Consider the following 7135-nt stretch of genomic DNA (forward strand, 5'->3'; position numbering starts at 1 on the left):
TTCTTCAAGCAAAGCATTGAAATTCTTTTGCGAATTCATAAATTCCTTAACACTAGTCTCAAATTCAGAAGGCATCTTATTAAAGTTTCCCAAAGAATGGTTGTAGGAATTACCATAATTATTAGAGGAATTACTAGGATAAGGCCTAGGATTAAAGTTTCCCCTATACGCGTTGTTACCAAAATTATTCCTACCAACAAAATTCACATCCATAGATTCATTATTATTCTAAATCAAAGTAGACAAAGGCATATCATTAGGATCAGAAGAAACACTCTTAGTAGCAAATAATTTCATAAGTTCATCCATCTTTCCACTCAAAACATTAATTTCTTCTATCGCATGCACTTTTTTTATTAGTAGATCTTTCAGTGTGCCATTGAGAATAATTAACCATATTATTATCTAGGAGTTTAGTAGCTTCTCCTAAAGTGATTTCCATAAAAGTGCCTCCCGCGGCCGAATCTAAAATATTTCTAGAAGCAAAATTCAATCCGGCATAAAATTTTTGTATAATCATCCACAAATTCAAACCATGCGTAGGGCAATTACGTATCATTAATTTCATCCTCTCCCAAGCTTGTGCAACATGTTCATGATCAAGTTGCTTAAAATTCATAATATCGTTTCTAAGAGAGATGATCTTAGCGGGAGGAAAATACTTAGAGATAAAAGCATCTTTGCACTTATTCCGTGAATCAATACTATTTTTAGGCAAAGACGAAAACCAAGCTTTAGCACAATCTCTAAGCGAAAAAGGAAATAGCTTCAACTTAACAGTATCATTGTCCACATCTTTCTTCTTTTGCATATCACACAAATCAACGAAGCTATTTAGATGGGTAGATCTTCACTAGGAAGGCCGGCGAATTGATCTTTATGACAAGATTCAACAAAGCAGCATTGATTTCACAAGATTCAGTATCGGTAAGAGGAGCAATCGGAGTGCTAAGGAAATCATTATTGTTGGTATTGGTAAAGTCACATAATTTGGTATTATCTTGAGCCATCGTGACAAGCAAGCAATCCAACACACGAGCAAACAAGAAGCAAGCGGAAAAAGAGGCGAACGGAAAAGAGAGGGCGAATAAAACGGCAAGGGTGAAGTGGGGGAGAGGAAAACGAGAGGCAAATGGAAAATAATGTAATGCGGGAGATAAGGGTTTGTGATGGGTACTTGGTATGTTGACTTTTGCGTAGACTCCCTAGCAACGGCGCCAGAAATCCTTCTTGCTACCTCTTGAGCACTGCGTTGGTTTTCCCTTGAAGAGGAAAGGGTGATGCAGTAAAGTAGCATAAGTATTTCCCTCAGTTTTTGAAAACCAAGGTATCAATCCAGTAGGAGTCCACGCACAAGTCCCTCGCACCTACACAAACAAATAAATCCTCGCAACCAACGCGATAAGGGGTTGTCAATCCCTTCACGGTCACTTACGAGAGTGAGATCTGATAGATATGATAAGATAATATTTTTGGTATTTTTATGATAAAGATGCAAAGTAAAGAAAGTAAAATAAAAACGGCGCCAGAAATAGCTTGTTGTCGGGAGATTAATATGATGGAAAATAGACCCGGGGGCCATAGGTTTCACTAGTGGCTTCTCTCAAGAGCATAAGTATTTACGGTGGGTGAACAAATTACTATTGAGCAATTGACAGAATTGAGCATAGTTATGAGAATATCTAGGTATGATCATGTATATAGGCATCACGTCCGAGACTAGTAGACCGACTCCTGCCTGCATCTACTACTATTACTCCACACATCGACCGCTATCCAGCATGCATCTAGCGTATTAAGTTCATAAGAACAGAGTAACGCTTTAAGCAAGATGACATGATGTAGAGGGATAAACTCATTCAATATGGTATAAACCCCATCTTGTTATCCTCGATGGCAACAATACTATACGTGCCTTGCTGCCCCTACTGTCACTGGGAAAGAACACCGCAAGATTGAACCCAAAGCTAAGCACTTCTCCCATTGCAAGAAAGATCAATCTAGTAGGCCAAATCAAACTGATAATTCGAAGAGACTTGCAAAAATAACCAATCATACATAAAAGAATTCAGAGGAGATTCAAATATTGTTCATAGATAAACTTGATCATAAACCCACAATTCATCGGTCTCAACAAACACATCGCAAAAGAAGATTACATCGAATAGATCTCCACGAGAGAGGGGGAGAACATTGTATTGAGATCCAAAAAGAGAGAAGAAGCCATCTAGCTAATAACTATGGATCCGAAGGTCTGAGGTAAACTACTCACACATCATCGGAGAAGCTATGGTGTTGATGTAGAAGCCCTCCGTGATCGATGCCCCCTCCGGCGGAGCTCCGGAACAGGCCCCAAGATGGGATCTCACGGGTACAGAAGGTTGTGGCGGTGGAATTAGGTTTTTGGCTCCGTATCTGGTAGTTTGGGGGTACGTAGGTATATATAGGAGGAAGGAGTATGTCGGTGGAGCAACAGGGGGCCCACGAGGGTGGAGGGCGTGCCTGGGGGGTAGGCATGCCCCCCTACCTCGTGGCTTCCTGGTTGATGTCTTGACGTAGGGTCCAAGTCCTCTGGATCACGTTCGTTCCGAAAATCACGTTCCCGAAGGTTTCATTCCGTTTGGACTCCGTTTGATATTCTTTTTCTACGAAACTCTGAAATAGGCAAAAAAACAGCAATTTTGGGCTAGGCCTCCGGTTAATAGGTTAGTCCCAAAAATAATATAAAAGTGTATAATAAAGCCCAATAATGTCCAAAACAGAATATAATATAGCATGGAAACAATCAAAAATTATAGATACGTTGGAGACGTATCACCTACTAGATTGATCTTTCTTGCAATGGGAGAAGTGCTTAGCTTTGGGTTCAATCTTGCGGTGTCCTTTCCCAGTGACAGCAGGGCAGCAAGGCACGTATTGTATTGTTGCCATCGAGGATAAAAAGATGGGGTTTATATCATATTGCATGAATTTATCCCTCTACATCATGTCATCTTGCTTAAAGCGTTACTCTGTTCTTATGAACTTAATACTCTAGATGCATGCTGGATAGCGATCGATGTGTGGAGTAATAGTAGTAGATGCAGGCAGGAGTCGGTCTACTTGTCACGGACGTGATGCCTATGTACATGATCATACCTAGATATTCTCATAACTATGCTCAATTCTATCAATTGCTCGATAGTAATTCGTTTACCCACCGTAATACTTATGCTATCTTGAGAGAAGTCACTAGTGAAACCTATGGCCCCCGGGTCTATCTTCCATCATATCAATCTCCCAACAACTAGCTATTTCTGGCGCCGTTTATTTTGCTTTCTTTACTTTTAGTCTTTATCGTAAAAATACCAAAAATATTATCTTATCATCTCTATCAGATCTCACTCTCGTAAGTGACCGTGAAGGGATTGACAACCCCTTTATCGTGTTGGTTGCGATGTTCTTATTTGTTTGTGTAGGTGCGTGGGACTCGAGCGTGGTCTCCTACTGGATTGATACCTTGGTTCTCAAAAACTGAGAGAAATACTTACGCTACTTTACTGCATCACCCTTTCCTCTTCAAGGGAAAACCAATGCAGTGCTCAAGAGGTACCATATATCACATAGTGTCTGATGCGCTTTGAGACTTTTGTAGATTCCCGTCTCAAGCAATGTCTTCAACCTAGCATTTTCATCAGCAATAGTAGTGGTATCCTCAGCAGAGGGGTTAGTTACCACATCAGCAATTGAAGATATTGCAACAGTAGCAGCAGTAGAACATTCAGCAACAGAAGTAGCGCTATCACGCTCAAGGCATTTTAGACATGGTGGTTCAAATCCTTCCTGAGCGGGACTGATCTGTTGAGCGTGAAGCGACTCGTTCTCCTTTTGAAGATCTTCATGAGCCGCTCTCAATTTCTCAAGCTCTTGCTTCCTTTGAAGATAATCGTAGGAAAGCTTTTCATGAGTTGTTGAGAGCGTTTCATGACGACTTTCAAGTTCCTCGTACTTAACATGAAGATTTTTTATGTCTTCAATTAAGGACTGAGATCGGGTCATTTCTGCGTCCAACAGGTCATCGCTTTTGTCTAACATTTTTTGAATATGTTCCATAGCTTTCTGTTGTTCAGTTGCAATTTTAGCAAGTGTTTTGTAGCTAGGTTTGGATTCACAATCAGAGTCATCTTCACTTGATGTTTGAAAGTATGCATCGCGTGAGTTTACCTTGGCACCACGTGCCATGAAGCAGTAGGTGGGGGCAGAGTCATCCTTGTCATTAGCATCAGCGTTGGTGACGGAGCCATTGTTTTCAGTGTTGAAGATGGACTTGGCAACGTAGGCTGTGGCTAGAGCAAGACTTGCAACGCCAGAGTTGGACTCCTCCTCAGACTCCACCTCTGCCTCCTTAGAAGCAGACTCCTCCTCTGAATCGATCTCCTTGCCAACAAAAGCACGAGCCTTGCCAGATGAGCTCTTCTAGTGTGATGAAGACTTGGAAGAAGACTTTGAGGATTTCTTCTTCTTCTTGTCATCAGAATCATATTCCTTGCTCTTCTTCTTGTTCTCATTGCCCCACTGTGGACACTCAGAGATGTAGTGACCAGGTTTCTTGCACTTGTGGCATGTTCTCTTCTTATGGTCATGAGTAGAAGCTTCATCATTTCTCGAGCTGGATCTTGAAGACTTTCTGAAGCCTTCCTTCTTAGTGAATTTCTGGAACTTCTTCACAAGCATAGCAAGCTCCTTTCCAATGTCTTCAGGATCACCAGAACTGCAGTCAGATTCTTCTTCAGATGAGGAAACAACCTTTGCCTTCAAAGCGCGAGTTCGTCCATAGTTGGGACCATAGATGTCTCTTTTCTCAGATAACTGGAACTCATGTGTGTTGAGCCTCTCAAGTATGTCAGACGAATCGAGTGTCTTGAAGTCGGGGCGTTCTTGAATCATCAGGGCTAGGGTGTCAAACGAGCTGTCAAGTGATCTTAGGAGTGTCTTGACGATTTCATGCTTGGTGATCTCACTCGCGCCGAGAGCATGAAGCTCATTTGTGATATCAGTGAGGCGATCAAATGTGAGCTGTACGTTCTCATTGTCGTGTCTTTTGAAGCGGTTGAAGAGGTTGCGAAGAACACTAATCCTTGAGTCTCTCTGGGTTGAGACGCCTTCGTTGACCTTGGTGAGCCAGTCCCAAGCTAGCTTTGACGTTTCCAGAGCACTCACACGGACATACTGTCCTTTGGTCAGATGACCACGGATGATGTTCTTGGCAGTTGAATCCAGTTGAACGAACTTATTGACATCAGCAGGGGTGACACCTTCACTAGTCTTGGGAACGCCGTTCTTGACGACATACCAGAGGTCGACATCAATGGCTTCAAGATGCATGCACATCTTATTCTTTCAGTAGGGTAACCAGTGCCATCGAAGACAGGGCACGCAGCGGAGACTTTGATAATCCCTGCAGTCGACATAGCTAAAACTCCAGGTGGTTAAACCGAATCACACAGAACAAGGGAGTACCTTGCTCTGATACCAATTGAAAGTGCTAGTTATCGACTAGAGGGGGGTGAATAGGCGACTTTTATGAAAGTCTTCAAAACATGGGAGTTTCGAAGACAGGCAATAGAAATGAACCTATTGACATGCAGCGGAAGGTAGACTATACTAGGCAAGCCATAGTCAAGTATTCAATGAGGTGAAAGCACGAAGACTAATAGCAGCTAGGCAGTATGGATCAGGATGGAAGATAGTATGAAGCCAAACAACAATAGTCGTCACACAGTGAAGTCAAACAGTTAATGCAAGCAGGCAATGACTTCACGAAGACAAACTGTGAGTAAAGCGGAGTAAGAGATAGAACCAGTTGCTTGGTGAGGACAGAGATTTGTTGGACCAGTTCCAGTTGCTGTGACAACTGTACGTCTGGTTAGGGAGGCCGAGATTTAACTCAGAAGACCGCGTCTTCACCTTATTCACCTTGAGCTAAGTACACTTCATCCTCGCCCAATCACTCTGGTAAGTCTTCAAGGTAGACTTTCGAACCTTCACAGACTTCGTTCACCGGCAATCCACAATGACTCTTGGATGCTCAGAACGCGACGCCTAACCGGCTGGAGGATTCACAGTCCTCAAGTGTAACAAGTCTTCAGATCACGCGGACAGAAAGACTTCAGTGATGCCAAACACTCTTTGGGCTCTGGGTGTTTTGGGCTTTGTCCTCGCAAGGATCTTTCTCTCAAAGGCTTCGAGGTGGGTTGCTCTCAAACGACAAAAGTTGTGCACTAACTCTGAGCAGCCATCAATTTATGGTTTAGGGGGTGGGCTATTTATAGCCACTAGGCAACCCGACCTGATTTGTCCGAAATGACCCCGGGTCACTAAGGAACTGACACGTGTCCAACGGTCAGATTTCAAACACACGCGGCAGCTTGACTTGGGCTACAAGTAAAGCTGACTCATCCATCTCTGGATAAGATTTGCTCTCATTGTCTTCGCTCGAAGACATAGGATTTGGTTGAGCATCACTTCAGTCACTCTGACTTTGTTCACTTGGACCCCACTTAACAGTACGGTGGTTCCTATCACTCAACAAAGAAGAAAAGGAAACTACGAAACAGCTATGTCTTCGCACTCCATAGTCTTCACGTGAACGTCTTCTCGAGTCATAATCTTCATTGTGAATATCTTAACATACCACTATTGTCTTCAATGTCTTCACACATTTTTAGGGGTCATCTCCGGTAGGTAAACCGAATCAATGAGGGACTACTACCTGTGTTATCCTGCAATTCTCACAAACACATTAGTCCCTCAACCAGATTTGTCGTCAATACTCCAAAACCAACTAGGGGTGGCACTAGATGCACTTACACCGACAACTCCCTCCTGACCCCAATTGCAGTCGCTTTATAGCCGTGCAGTTGCAATCGGTTACAACGCTTACAGTTGCATATATAGTCGTGGACATGGAACTTGGTATACAGCAACCCTCCCGACCCTAGTTGTTGTCGTTTTATGCCCACACAGCGGCAATCAGGGTTCGATATTTGCAGTTGCATGCCTAGTGGTAGACATGCAACTCACACATTTATGAGTGTTTATGTGATAAAAACATGAAAAATACTGAAATCACACACTTATGTTCCTCTACAAACAG

This window comes from Triticum aestivum, chromosome 3D (genome assembly GCF_018294505.1).
Source record: "Triticum aestivum cultivar Chinese Spring chromosome 3D, IWGSC CS RefSeq v2.1, whole genome shotgun sequence".
Classification (NCBI taxonomy): Eukaryota; Viridiplantae; Streptophyta; class Magnoliopsida; order Poales; family Poaceae; genus Triticum; species Triticum aestivum.